The sequence below is a fragment of the Mesocricetus auratus genome, unplaced genomic scaffold (assembly GCF_017639785.1).
Source record: "Mesocricetus auratus isolate SY011 unplaced genomic scaffold, BCM_Maur_2.0 Super-Scaffold_100008, whole genome shotgun sequence".
In the NCBI taxonomy this organism is placed as follows: domain Eukaryota; kingdom Metazoa; phylum Chordata; class Mammalia; order Rodentia; family Cricetidae; genus Mesocricetus; species Mesocricetus auratus.
This window is the reverse complement of record NW_024429192.1, coordinates 85,732,649-85,747,026: the sequence shown is the minus strand read 5'-3', so window position 1 is coordinate 85,747,026 and position 14,378 is coordinate 85,732,649. Positions and strand designations below refer to the sequence as shown.

General features: G+C 46.5%; 1 protein-coding gene across 4 annotated transcripts in view; it reads left to right on the top strand.

Annotated features, from left to right (window-relative positions):
* Slc7a1 (solute carrier family 7 member 1) overlaps positions 1–14,378 on the top strand; it is a 76,449-nt gene that overhangs the window by 23,569 nt on the left and 38,502 nt on the right. For 3 of the 4 annotated variants that reach the window (XM_005083175.4, XM_040750261.1, XM_013122834.3), the window contains exon 2: positions 13,925–14,013. The exons of the other annotated variant lie outside the window; for it this stretch is intronic. The gene's annotated coding sequence lies outside the window, so the exon portion shown is untranslated. The remainder of the gene's footprint in view (positions 1–13,924; positions 14,014–14,378) is intronic. 4 annotated transcript variants of the gene reach the window in all.

Below are 14,378 nucleotides of genomic sequence, written 5' to 3'. Positions count from 1 at the left end.
GGGCCTCTTGTCACACAAGGAAGTCGTGATCACTGGCTTGGTCTGGGGAAGTGCCTATGCAAGGTGGGGTAGGGCCAGAGCTGTCAACCACAGGCGCCAAGTTAAAGTACTGCATGCCCAGTTCAGTTTGCCGAGGGTATGGTTTTGGTATCCCTCCTTCTCCCTCTCTTTCCCTGATGCAATTCAGGGCTTTGCCAACAGAGGTTAAGTTAAATCTTCTGCCACCCAGTATGCAGTACATGTAGCGTAAATAACTTACAATGCTTGGAACATAATGGTGATGTGTTTGGGACATACTTACATTATTAAACAGTTACTTACCGTTCACATGAAGTCTATCTCCTGTTTAATTTGACAGCTTCATGTTCAGCTGACATCAAGACGGACTGTGCTGGGCTCCAAACTTACTGAGAAGGGCGAGGGTGTGGGACTGACCGGGTGGGGTAGGAGGCTGAGTCTGCCTTTGGACTCTTTAAAATGTCTTTGTCCCCTTCATTGGTGCCATACTTCTTCCTGTCCTGGCTCCTTAAACGTGGGCCTATGCCCTTCTGTTGGCAGGCTCTTGCCTCCTGGAGAGGCCTGCCTGGCAATGCTTGGCTCTTGGTGAGCCCAAACCTCTGGTTTTCAGTTCAGAGTCTCACACCGCAAACACTGGGTGCTAGATGCTTCCATGTGTCCTCCCCGCTGAACACCCTGCATTGTGACAGCACGTTTTGTTTCATTTGACAGTCTCATTAAGTAGCCTAGGCTAGCCTCAGACTCATTGTCTTCTTGCTTCGGCCTCCTGAGTGCTGGGGTTATAGGCCTAGCTTGCCAACACTTTTTGATCTAACGCTATTTCAACTTCAACTTAGGACATAATATTTTTACCAGAAATAGGCTTAAGAGTTCTTAAGGAAGACATTTCCCCATGTGAACCTCAGCTGAGGTCTTCAAGTTTTTAGAGCACACATAAGTTCTTGTCTGCTAGCTGTCCATAGTAAGATGACACCCGAGAGAAGGTTATTGACAATCATGGTGACTAAACCAAGTTAAAGACTTTTTTGTTTGTTTGTTTGGTTGGTTTTGGTTTTTGGTTTTTGAAAACAGGGTTTCTCCTGCAACTCACTCTGTACACCAGGCAGGCCTTGAACTCTTACAGATCCACCTGACTCTGCCTCTGGAGAATTGGGATTAAAGGCATGTACCATCACTGCCCAGCTCAATTAAAATTTTGAGTCCTTTAATTAATGACCAGACCAAGAATGGGTCCACACCTCTGGAAAGTCTCTTGGTGCCCAAGCTTGTTTTAAAAGACAAAACAAAAATTTCATCAGTGTCTGAGCAGGGAGTGGGTGGAGGGTAGGGGATGGAATTAGGGTGTTTACATTAGTGAAGGAGTTACAGTTGTCTAGTAACATCTGCTTTCCTTGCAAGGCTTAGCAGCATACTCCAGACACTACATAACATGTGTGGACCATGGTCAAGGTCATAGGCCATCCCAAAAGTATTGCCAAGGTGACTATCACTGTTTGGGGTGGAAGACTAAGAAGTGACCAGGCAGGCACAAAGTAGTGTTGGTATAGGGTGGCATTGCCTTAGTCATTTCAACAGTAAATGTCTATGGTGGACTTAAACTTGGCCAGTATTGTCTTTTGTCTCATTTTATTCCTTCAGAGTTTTGTGAGCAAACCTTTGCCTGTTGGGTCCATTGCTTTCTGGGTGATGGTTTGCTTGCTGGTCTGGGTGTGCTAAGGGCTCATGCTGCTTGCTGTCAGCGGCTTTTGTTATCTTCCATCACTCTCTAGATCATAACCCAGCATAGAGAGTGTCCTGGTAGAAGTCCAGACAGCAGAGCCACACATGTCTTACGTAGGTGTAGCCTCAGCTCAAAGCCCAGTACTTCCTTTGCCGGCCTGGAACTTGCAACGTAGACTAGCCTGGCCTTGAGCTCATAGAGATCTGCCTGCCTCTGCCTCTTGGGTGCTGGATTAAAGGTACGTGCAAGGGAGTTCTGCAAACTTAGTTATTTCCAAATCCTAATTGAGAATTTCTACCAGCCATCCAGACTAGAGATTTGACGTGATTAACCTTTGACTTACCCTTTTTCCTATTTTGTGTGCCTCACAGGAAATAACCTATCACATAATCACTACTCTTCCGCCCAGGAAGTTTGTACCTCTTTGTTTGACTTCTCTCTCTGTTGGTGGCTCTTCTGGTGGGGACCCCTGGACCTAGCTAGGCTGGCCCACTGGGACAGGTGTGATGGGAATAGATCTGGTGCCAGATGGCACCCGGCACTTAGCCATGTCCAGGAGTCTATAGGTAGCTGCCATGCCTGGTCCATCCACCTTGTGCCTGGGTCCCAACGTGTCACAGCCTCAGGGCTGACACTGGGTGCCTTCCTGGCTGTTGGCCTGCTGGCATCTTTCCCTGTGACATTTCACTTTGACTTTTCCCTTTGAAGAGGTTTCTGGAGCGAGATTGTCCCACGTAAAGGTCAACAAAAAAGAGTGGACGGTACATTGACAGAAATGTAAGTTAAAAGGCAGGAAGTAAGATGGCTTAATACAACTAGGTTGGAGAGGATGGGTTAAAAAAAATGGGTCCTTGAAATTTTTCTTTAATTCTTTAGTCATTTTTCCTTAGAGTCATAAAGCAGGATGTGAAAACAAACATTTCTATTCAATGTATACACACTCGGGGCAAAACAAACATTTCTGTTCAATGTATACACACTCGGGGCAAAACAAACATTTCTGTTCAATGTATACACACTCGGGCAAAACAAACATTTCTGTTCAATGTATACACACTTGGGCAAAACAAACATTTCTGTTCAATGTATACACACTCGGAGCAAAACAAACATTTCTGTTCAATGTATACACACTCGGAGCAAAACAAACATTTCTGTTCAATGTATACACACTTGGGCAAAACAAACATTTCTGTTCAATGTATACACACTTGGGCAAAACAAACATTTCTGTTCAATGTATACACACTTGGGCAAAACAAACATTTCTGTTCAATGTATACACACTTGGGCAAAACAAACATTTCTGTTCAATGTATACACACTTGGGCAAAACAAACATTTCTGTTCAATGTATACACACTCGGGGCAAAACAAACATTTCTGTTCAATGTATACACACTCGGGGCAAAACAAACATTTCTGTTCAATGTATACACACTCGGGCAAAACAAACATTTCTGTTCAATGTATACACACTCGGGGCAAAACAAACATTTCTGTTCAATGTATACACACTCGGGGCAAAACAAACATTTCTGTTCAATGTATACACACTTGGGCAAAACAAACATTTCTGTTCAATGTATACACACTTGGGGCAAAACAAACATTTCTGTTCAATGTATACACACTTGGGCAAAACAAACATTTCTGTTCAATGTATACACACTCGGAGCAAAACAAACATTTCTGTTCAATGTATACACACTTGGGGCAAAACAAACATTTCTGTTCAATGTATACACACTCGGGGCAAAACAAACATTTCTGTTCAATGTATACACACTCGGAGCAAAACAAACATTTCTGTTCAATGTATACACACTCGGAGCAAAACAAACATTTCTGTTCAATGTATACACACTCGGGGCAAAACAAACATTTCTGTTCAATGTATACACACTCGGAGCAAAACAAACATTTCTGTTCAATGTATACACACTCGGAGCAAAACAAACATTTCTGTTCAATGTATACACACTCGGGGCAAAACAAACGCTGGGCTTTGTGAGCATCTAGACCTCCCGGACAGAGGAAGGCAACCTCATGGTTGTGTGTTCATTTCTTTTTTCCTTTTTTCCCCCCAAGTTCAGACCAGAAGAATGGCACCATAGTGGAGTAGTTGGAGCCCAGGCATTTAGTGGTTTCTGTGTGAATATGGTGTGTGTGGGGGCGCATGGGGACCAGAGGTAAATGTTGACTGTCATCCTCAACTACTCTCTACCCTTTTATTTTGGGAGACAGGGTCTCACTCTGTAATCCTGTCTGGCCTGAACTCTAATGTAGACCAGGATAACCTCAAACTCAGAGATCTGTCTCCTCTGCGTCCCTAGTGCTGGGACTAAAGGTGTGTACCGCCATGCCTGGCTCCACCAGGGTGTTGAGACAAAGATTCTCACTGAACTCGGGGCTTGTTAATCCAGCTAGACTGCCTGACCAGTGAGTTCCAGGGACCCTTCTCTGCCTGCATTTCCAGCATTGGCTTTTTATGAGTTGGGAACTGAACTCAGTTCCACATACTTGTGCGACAAGCTGAGAGTCTCAATGGCCTCTTTGTACACAGACAAAGCTTTGCTCTGTAGAGACTGGACATCCCAATGTCTAAATATATTTGGACTAGGCTGGCCTTATTCTGCCTCTGTCTACAAAGTGCTTGGGTTAAAGGCATGTGTCACCATGTTTGGTGAAATTTTGTTAAAACTAAGAAAAAATATTTTATGTGTATGGCTGTTTTGCCTGCGTGAATGCCTGTGTACCACATGCGTACAGTGTCCCCAGAGGCCAGAAGAAGGTACCAGACTCCCTGGAACTGAAGTTACAGGTGGTTGTCAGCCATCATTTGCATGCTGGGAACTGATCCCACGTCCTCAGCAAGAGCAGCTGGTTCTCTTAACAACTGAGAATTATCTCCAGTCCCAGAACTTTATTTTTAATTAACTGTCTATTTGTGTAGTGATTTCTCAATTACAAAATACTTTTGTGCCATAGAAGTAATTCAGCATTTCCTTTTTGTGTGTATGAGGATTTTGCCGGCGTCTGTGTCTGCACCCCATGCTAATGCCATGCTGAAGGAGACCGGAAACTGTGTCCAGTCCTCTGGAACTGAAGCCCCCTGCCACATACACACGCCTTTTAAAACAACTTTTGGGGTCTGTAGAGATGGCTCAGTGTTTACGAACACTTACTGTTCTTCCAGAGGACCTGTGTTTGGTTCCCAGCACCCGCACCCCCTGGCATACAAGAGTCTGTAACTCCAGCTTTGCTGGTGTCTCCCCAAGGCACCTGCATTCACACACAACACACACATCATTACTTTATCTTGCTAACCTAGCATTTTGTTGTGATGGCTTGGGGACTATTTCATTAGTCTACTGCAATTAGACTACTAGCAGGAGGAGGGTTGTTGGTGTTGTCGAGCTCCTTGGAGTGTGTCTAGAGCCTGTACTCTGGGCTTTGGCATCAGAAGCCTTGGGTGGCTCTGCTCCTAGGGCAGTAGCCAGCATCACTCAGATGACAGAAAGGTTTGGTGACTGTCTTAGTTGGCTTTCTGTTTCTGTGATAAAATACTGACTTGGGGGGGAGGGTTTATTTCAGCTTACAGGTCACATTCATGTCTTGGCTGCCCAGGCAGAAAGGCTGGCCCAAGCTTTAGCAGAAGATGGCTTCTGAGGTGGCCAGGGCTATACTGTCAACAACTTAGTCTGGTGGGGCCACCGTGGTCCGTGTCTCTCTTTCCTCTTTCCTCTTCTTCCTTTCTTATCTATTCTTTCATGGTGACTTTAAAATCAAAACCATTCCTAACTCAGGCTTCACAGAAAATGGGCTAGGTGCTATTCTTTTTTTTTTTTTTTTTTTTGGTTTTTACGAGACAGGGTTTCTCTATATTGTTTCAGAGGCTATCGGTCCAGCCCGGCCTCGAACTCACAGAGATCCGCCTGCCTCTGCCTCCCAAGTGCTGGGATTAAAGGCGTGCACCACCACCGCCCGGCTAGGTGCTATTCTTTAAGATTTATTTTTATTCATGTGTGTGTGTATCTCTGTGTATGTATGCCATGGGTGTAGGTGTGCCTGCAGAGGCCAGGTAAGGGCGTGAGATTCTCCAAAGCTGGAGTTACGAGGGTTGTGAGCCACTTGACGTGGGTTCTGGGAGCTGAACTTGGACCCTCTGGAAGAGCAATACATGCTCTTAACCACTGAACCATCCCTCTAGCCCCGAGGCTCTCTACTTTGTCAAGTCCTAGAGCAGATCATCGTTAGTGTGATTTCTTTAAGCATTCTGAGAGTTCTTCTGTCCTCAAGGTGCCCTGAAGGAAGCATTTTTGTTGAACTAGAGTGCTAAATTCCAAAGCAAATTAGAAAGTAGGCATTAGAATGTCCCGTACAGTACTGATAGACCCAGCCTTCAGTGTCTCCACAGGAAAGAGCTAGAGGGTTCTTACAACTGGCAAGTTCAGTATCTGACTTCCAGGAGTTTGGATGTGAATCTCTTAAGTGTTATCCATAGATCTGAGAATGTTTAGATGACAACAAAGGCCAGATTCCTTTAAGGGGACACTGCTGAGTGTTCACGTGGCACACTGGTGAGTATTGGCACACGAGTGTGTGCTGGCATGCTTCTGAGTGTGTATGTGACACACTGGTGAGTGTAGTTTGTGTGGGACACTGGTGAGTGTTCGTGGGGCTCACAGCCTGCTTTGGGATGGACTAGCTTGTTTTCTGTTCCCTTCCAGGCGCCACATTCTTTATTTCTTGTGCAGCTTGTTGGGACCCCTTCTCTCGGTCCTCAACAGGCGGGCATGCGGAATGTCCGGCCTCTGTCCTCTCCAGGGAGGAGAACTGTCCCCTGTGCCGAGGGAGCACCGAGGCTCGTGGCTCTACACTGCATGATCCTGCCATTCCACACCCTTTCTGTGCACCTAGGGTTTGAAGCAGCCGGCTAGCAGTTTAGCTCCAGGAGAACAAACTACTCACAGGTCTATGAAGTACAGCAGTCCCAAGGCCGAGACTTGTCAATGCTTGCCTAACTCCCTGTGGGAATTGCAGGGCTAGCACGGACAACCTTCTCAAGGGCTTTTTGTTTTATAGCCTGTGGGCTCCAGGCTACATCCCAGACTGGCTTGTCTTTAAGGGCAGTTCCAGACACATCTATGGGAAGGAAGAGGTAGCTGACACCACCTGTAAAGAGTTGCACCCATCATCTCCACACATCCCATAGTACTGCAGGAAGCCACCCGTCAGGCGTGTCACCTGGCAGGTATACCTTGGCAGCAAAAAGGGCAATGCAGGCGCCACATGTGAGCACCCCGCACATGCTGTTGGGGATGTGTCTTCCAGTTTGCTTCTGCCTTCCTGAGCTGAGCATGCCTGCAAAAAAACAAAGCTTTGCTCCTAGACTTAAAAAAAATCTTCCTCCCGACCGCTTCTTAAAGTCATGTCGTTTTCTCGGGTCCTGGACCACACACACACACACCCTAAGTAGAGGGGCTCCTACTCTGCCTTCAGATTGGAGCTGAAAGTCTAGAAACTGCGTATATGGCCTCATTTAGCAAATGGCATGGCCTTTCTTCGTCTTATTCTGTGACCTGACACTGCTCTGTACAAGCTTCCAGCTGAGACTGGCTTTTCTCTTCCCGCCCATGGAGCAGCCCATGATGCTGTGAGAAGCCTGGGTGTGTTTATTAAGCTCATTTCACTTTCCTGACACGCTCAGAACAGAGTGGCCATTCCCTGTAGTAAACAGCCCTGTGTGTATGGTGGAGAGCACTTCCCGGATGCAGCTGGAGTCAGTCTACATTTTGATTTGGAGGGGCAGAGATGGGAGTTTAGACTCAAAGCCGAACTTAAGTATGTGGAGGAGCGCAGCGGCTGCTGGCACGAGCGTCATCCTGTTCCGCAGGGGTGGAATGGACCACTCTTAGTCAGTCCGTCATTTTTCCCCATTCCCATTTTAAAATGTCATTTACATGCTGTGATGTTCATCGGTTTGAGTGAAACTTGCTTTTCTCAGTGACTTTACAAAGGCTTATCCAACTGTCACCATGATTCTAGAATTTCCACTCCTTGCCCCTTCATAACCTGTTCATTTGGTTCTCATTCCTTCCTCCTTGACTCCCCCAGTTCCGGGTGAGCACATACTTCTTTCTGTCGAGATTCCAGACATTTCGTACGAACGGAGCAACCCAAGGTATTTACAATCCACTTCTTTCACTTGGCATGGTATTGTCCAAGCTTGTCCACATCGCTGGATCAGTACTTCATGACCTTTTATGGATGAATGGTAGTCCATAAAACAAGGCATTTGTGTTGTCTCCACTTTTTGGTGACTATAAATTTTGGGGTGTATAGATATGAGTGGAGTTGCTGAGTCATGAGCCAAACCTGAGTTAAACTTCTGTTTAGCTGTTTCAGTCTTTTTAGGTGTGAGTTGGGGGTCCCTGCAAACCTCACGGCCTGCTGGGAAATGACCCATGTGAGGTAAATGGGCAGCATCGCTTTAGGAGGTACTGGGTCAAAAGCTTCCAGAGTCTGCAATTTTGGGGGAAACCTCCACATGACAAGCATCACAACAAAGCTTCCGGGACGGCTATATAGAAGCTCTCTAGCAAAGCAGCAAGCACCTTACAGTAAGAATGAGTTCTACTCGCCGAGAAACAGAGCTCAGGGTAAGGGCCTAGGGAGGAGGGATTTGTAGTAAATATAAGGATGGATTCTGCTGATTGGGGATGCAGAGTATGTGGAACCTCTTTTGTAAGGATGGATTCTCGTCACTGAGAGATAAAGCTCAGGATAAGGCCTAAATGATGCCCAGGATTTGGGGGCATATGGGAAGGCTGGCTCCATACAGAATAGCAAAAGATCACCAGGTTGATGACACCATCCAACCCAGAGTCCCGGGTGACCAGGCTGCCATTCCTTCCCTTGAAGAAAACAGGCCTGCACATTTAACAGTTCTGGTTCCTCCAGTGTTTTCTCTAAGCTGTGCCTCCTACACGTGGGGTTTTTTTGTTGTTGTTCAGTCTTGAATTATCAGTACTTTTAAATTGCAGTAGAATGTACATAATATGAAACAATGTAACCATTTTTAAGTCAGCATTAAGTATGTTCATATTGTTTGAGACAGGGTCTCCCTATAGAGCCCTGGCTGGCCTAGAACTCACTATGTAGAACAAGCTGACCTTGAATTCACAGAGTTCATATGATCTCTGCCTTTAGAATGCTGGGATTAAAGACAGGCACACCTAACACCTTCATAGTACTGTAACCATCCGCCACCATGATCCTCTTTGGTTTTTATTTTTACTTTAAAATAATAATGGTTATCAATATCTTTTTTGTTTATTGTTAGTAGTGTATTGCTGGACTGCAACCCAGGGCTTTACCTGTTTCCCAAGGCCAGGCAAGAAGCACCAAGGCATGGTAAGGTGCCCAGCAAGGTGCAAGGGGAATGGTACGGCCAGGTACACTGAAAGGTGCAAGAAGGGGCGTGGCGAGCCTGGGAGGATGCTCTAGGCAAAGTGCTATGTGCTTCAGTGGGCGGTCCTGGGAAGGGAGATGGCACAGGGTCTGCTGGCATCCTGGGGGAAGGCCCAGTGAGCATGTTCCTGAGCCACTGTCCTTCCCAGGTACCACTCCAGGGCTCCTGTATGTGCAAAGGAGCCAGCCCTGTTTTTATCTGGTTAGTTTTCTATTGATCTGCTTGGGCCCTGGCAGTTGGCATAAGCAGTTCTTGGGAACAAAGGGCTAAGGAAGGTGATTACTGAGCTATGGGAGAGCACGCAGGTGAGGAGGTCGAAGTGTGCCTTTGTTTTTAGGAGAAGCCCCACAAAGCTTGAAGACATCCTTCGGAGTAGCAGAGACCCTCCAGGACAGGGCCCCGTCCCCGGCACACTCTGCTGGGAGGCACATGCTCTTCTGCCTGCTTCCACCCAGGGTCTACGGTTAATTCCCTCCATGTCTCTTTCTTTGCTGATTTGGGCTTTTCTGAGATGGGGGTCTTGCATTGTGGTGCAGACTGTCCTCAAACTCTCCATCTTCCTGTCTCAGACTCCTGAGTGCGGAGATTATAGGTGTGGGTTACAAGGCCTGGTTTTCCAGGCCTCCTTTCTTTTCCGCACTCATTTTGTTGAGATGTGTAGTGTGCGTTTTTTTGTATTTGTGTGCCCTGCAGCCCTTTTGATGCCTCAGGTTAAGAGCACTGGCTGCTCTTTCAGAGGGACTTTGATTCTCAGCACCCAAAGGCAGGCAACTCACAGCCATCTGTAACTCTAAATCCATGGGATTAAACGCCATCTTCTGGCCTTTGGGGGTACTCCATGCACATGGCGTGCAAGCACAGTCACACACAGGCAAACACCAGTCAGTACACATGGAACTTAAACAACAAGACCAGCCTGGTGTTGGTGGCGCACGCCTTTAATTCCAGCACTTGGGAGGCAGAGGCAGGCAGATCTCTGTGAGTTCTAGGCCAGCCTGGTCTACACAGTGAGTTCGAGGACAACCTCCAAAACAATACAGAGAAACCCTGTCTCGAAAAACAAAAACAAAACAGAACAAAACAAAAAACCCAACAAGACCGAAATAAAACAAAGAAAAACCCACAGCAGCAGCAACAAAAGAGTAGCTCTCCTCTCATTATGCCCTTGCCTCCTCACTGCCAGGGCTGTTGTTATAGACTGGCAGACAGGCGTGTTGCATGTCCAAATTCAGGAGGGGCGCCACTGTCCTCTCAAGCATTAATGAGACAATTCTTTATTTTAAAAGACAAGTCGTGTAATTAAGAGCTGATTATTCACCTGACAAATAGTTCTTCACTCAAACTGGAGAATACCTTTAAAAAGCAGCTTCCCCTCACTGCATTTTTCTGTGTAGCTCGTCAGCTATGGGGCAGAGATCTCCATGGATGCTGAGAGTGAGCTCCCGGGGCTGAAGAACAGAAGATGGAACAGAGAAAGTGTTTGTGAACCGTGGCGTTTATTCCAAGACATGCCTCAAGAATGCATTTATTAACTTTAAAAAGTACTTAATAGATTTATATGCCATCTCTCTGCCTATCATCAGTCAGTCAACCAATCTAAACTATCATAGTCTGACTGTGTAGCTAAGACTGGCTTCTGCCTATCTGTCTATTACCTATTAATCAATCAATCGTCTGTTGTGGTGGTATCTCACTGTGTAGCTCAGGCTGGCCTTGATGACATAGGAACCATAGGTGTCCAGCTAGGAACACTACTTGGGAGCCACCTGTATGACTCTCTGGGCAGAGTGGTCAGCAATCTTATCTCTACAGACCTTGCCCTTCTTGTCTACAGGACAGCGGACTCATGCCTGAGCTGCTCCTCTATCCATACTCCATTTTTCTTGGCTTTAATGTGCTTGCTTCCTCTCTCATGGTTTGGGGACATCCAAGTTTCTCATGGAATGTAGCAACAGGGTTTTGGATTTTTGGGAATACGTGCTCATTTGCAGATCGTACTGTGCTTCTTGGTCCTGGAATTTAAGCAGTAGCGCGATCTCCAACCCGCTTGATTAGATGGGCAGCATCTCACATTGTCTAAGTACCCTCCAGGAGGTGTGGTCTGCCCCACCTCCCATTGAGGATTACTCTTGGCAGGAACTTCCCTGTGCATTGTAGATTGCCTAGTAACATTCTTGGCCTCTATCTGCTGGTGAACTGTTATCCCTCAATGTGGCAGTTGAAGATGTCTCTAGACATTGCCAGATGTACCATGGGGGCAATACCCACTCTCCCCACTTCCCTTCTTCCATTTCCAGCCATCATTTGATTTTTGCCTAAGGGCCTTCACTGACCTTCTTCAGTGTTCACCAATGAAGGACAATGGAGCTCCTGTCTCAAGGTTTTTGTGTCATCAAATTTTGAGCCAAGTGATCTTGGTACAGAAAGGGCTGGGATAATTGGATTATCGAAGGGCTGAGGCTAGAATATCTATCTAGCCATTCTTTGTTGACCATGCTTCCTTTTGACTGTAAATTTGACTGGCCGGCTTCCCTGGCTAGCTCAGCTATTCTTGCACAGTCCAGGCACCCCTGCCTGTAGAGAGGTAGCTTATCAAGGCAGAAACACGTGGGAATTAAAACTCCATTTCCAGCTAGACAGCAAGAGAAAGTAGAAGGGCCTGTGCCCCACTCTCCCCTTCAAGGACATGCCCTGAGTGACCTGACTTCCAGTAGGCGCCACCTCCTAGCCATTCCACCATCTCCCAATAGCCTACAGGCTGAGAGGAACAAGTCTTTAGCATATGGCCGCTGGGGAACATTTAAGATACAGACTACAGCATGATTTCAAGACTAGCAGGCCAAAGGATGGAGCAGATTCTCCTAGATTCTTTGACCCAGCAAACCCTTTCAGAATGGCCACCTCCGAACCGGAAGATTGTAAGAGCCAGTGGTCAGAGTGGACCAGAGTGAGACATGGCAGGACTCCTGTACTCATGAGCTCAGAGCAGCTGGTCTGCCTGCACGAGATACAGCTAGTCCAACTTGTCATCATGGATAGGGAAGGGGTTCATGAGCCCTCACCCCTAACTGAGGAGCTATGAACAATTGGTGGCTTCTGGAAGAAGGACAGACATTTTCATTAAGGGTGTGGCTCCTCCTAGGTGAGCCACACTCCAGTGCAGGGGTTCTCAACTCCTAAGGCTGCATCCCTTATTACATACCGTTCCTCAGGTTGTGCTGACCCCAACCATACAATTATTTTTGTTGCTACTTCATAACGGTAATTTTGCTACTGTTATAAGTTGTAATGTAAAATATCTGTGTTTTCCGATGGACTTTGGTGACCCCTGTGAAAGGATCATTCAACCCAAAGGGGTTGAGACCTGTAGGTTGAGAACTACTGCTCTAGTGGGTGGTCCCACACCCAGGAGTATACCGGAAGTGCAAAACGGAATTGATGGGTTATTAAAAAAAGACAAGGTTGGAACGTCGGGGTGGACCTAGGAGGAGTTAAGAGTTGAGGGTAAAAATGATCAAAATGCAGTGTGTGAAATTCTCAAGGAAAATAAATGGACCCTTAGCATGCCTGTCAGCATAGCCTCAAGACAGACTTGCCCCCCAGTGCGTGCCATAGGCCCCGGATGCCTTCACTGAGTCCTGTCTGTACTTACCGGGGAGATCTGACTCCGTTTGATTTATACATTGGGCAGAGTGAGATGTTTGCTGATACTTTCAGAACATATTTCCCCTGGGTGGGTCACTCTTGATAGAACACAGCTTCTTGTGCACGGGCACAAGTTCACTAACCTCCTCACCCTTGGAGGGTGGTGTTTAAATGCTGCCTGCTTTACTATGAGATAATTGGTGTTGAATTCTTGGTGTATTAGGTGTATGGTATTTTTATTGTTCTGCTTTTAACAAAAAAGGAATTTGCAAGTCTGGGAAATTAGAATGAGTTGGTCGGAACATTTGTTGGATTAGAAGAAGCAGACCTAATGAATTTGTTCACCAGGCATTCCAGGCCACTAATCCAAATAGGTCCGTCCTGGATTAATGCATGGCATGCATTTTTCTTTCACTTCAGTTTAGCATTAATTGTTTTATATGCTATAGCAGAAAAATGTGACTGGGGCAAGCCTCCTAAACAGCTGTGTAAGACTCCCCTCCTCTTCCCCTCCCTCTTTGTTTTCCCATCCTGGGGATCAACACAGGTCTATTTTGCCTGCTAGGCAAGTGCCATCTGAAAGATCTATACTCACAGGCTATCATCACCTTCTTTAGGTCGCTACATTATGTTTCTTTTGGATATGATACCGAACTCCATGTGCAGTAGTTGGTGGGCTCTGAAATCACATCGTGAGAGCTTTTATATCCTGAAACATGTGGGTGCTTGCATTTTGGCTCGATCTATGACTCCTGTATTTACTGATACATGCAGATCCTTCCTCATGTTGGCATGTTGCAGTACTCCATTTAGAAGCAAATCGTGAGGCTGGAGAGATGGCTCAGTGGTTACAAGCCCTGACTGCTCTTGCAGAGGACACGGGGTGACTCATGGTCATCCATGACACCTCCCATGCCTCGTCCCAATCAGTGTCCACCTGTGGTCTCCTTCAGTTGTGGAGCCCTGCTTACCACAGCAGGGCTAAGAGGAATCATTGCTTCCCCGAGAGCCTGGATTTGGAGGCTCTGGTGCCCAAACTGAGCCCTTTGTTCTCTGCTTTGCAGGAGCCTGAAGCTACTGCAGACTCTGCTGTGACGTCTTGTCGCCAGGCTACCGCCATCCTCAGTGAGAAGGTCCACGAATCTTACTCCAGGTACTGTCTGGCCCTGGGCACCCTGGAACATGAACATTTTTGCACTAGAATGTATCATTCATTTCAACCCAACCTAACTGGTAACTGTAGCCCTAAGTCATCTTTGGACATGGAATCTCTGAACCTTGTAGCACCTAGCCCTGTCTTATTTTTTAAATTCCCAACACTTCTTCAGACTTGAGTGTTTTGAGTGGGGGCATCGGGGTGGGGAGTGGGGAGTGCAGGGGGTGGGAGGGGTCTCTCTGCTTGGCCAGAGAGACTGCCTTGCTTTTCTTTTTAAATAAAAGTAATTCACCTGAAAAGTATGTTTGGGTTCTGCATAGAAAAAGGGTGCCACTGGAAATATACTTTAAAAATCTACTGTT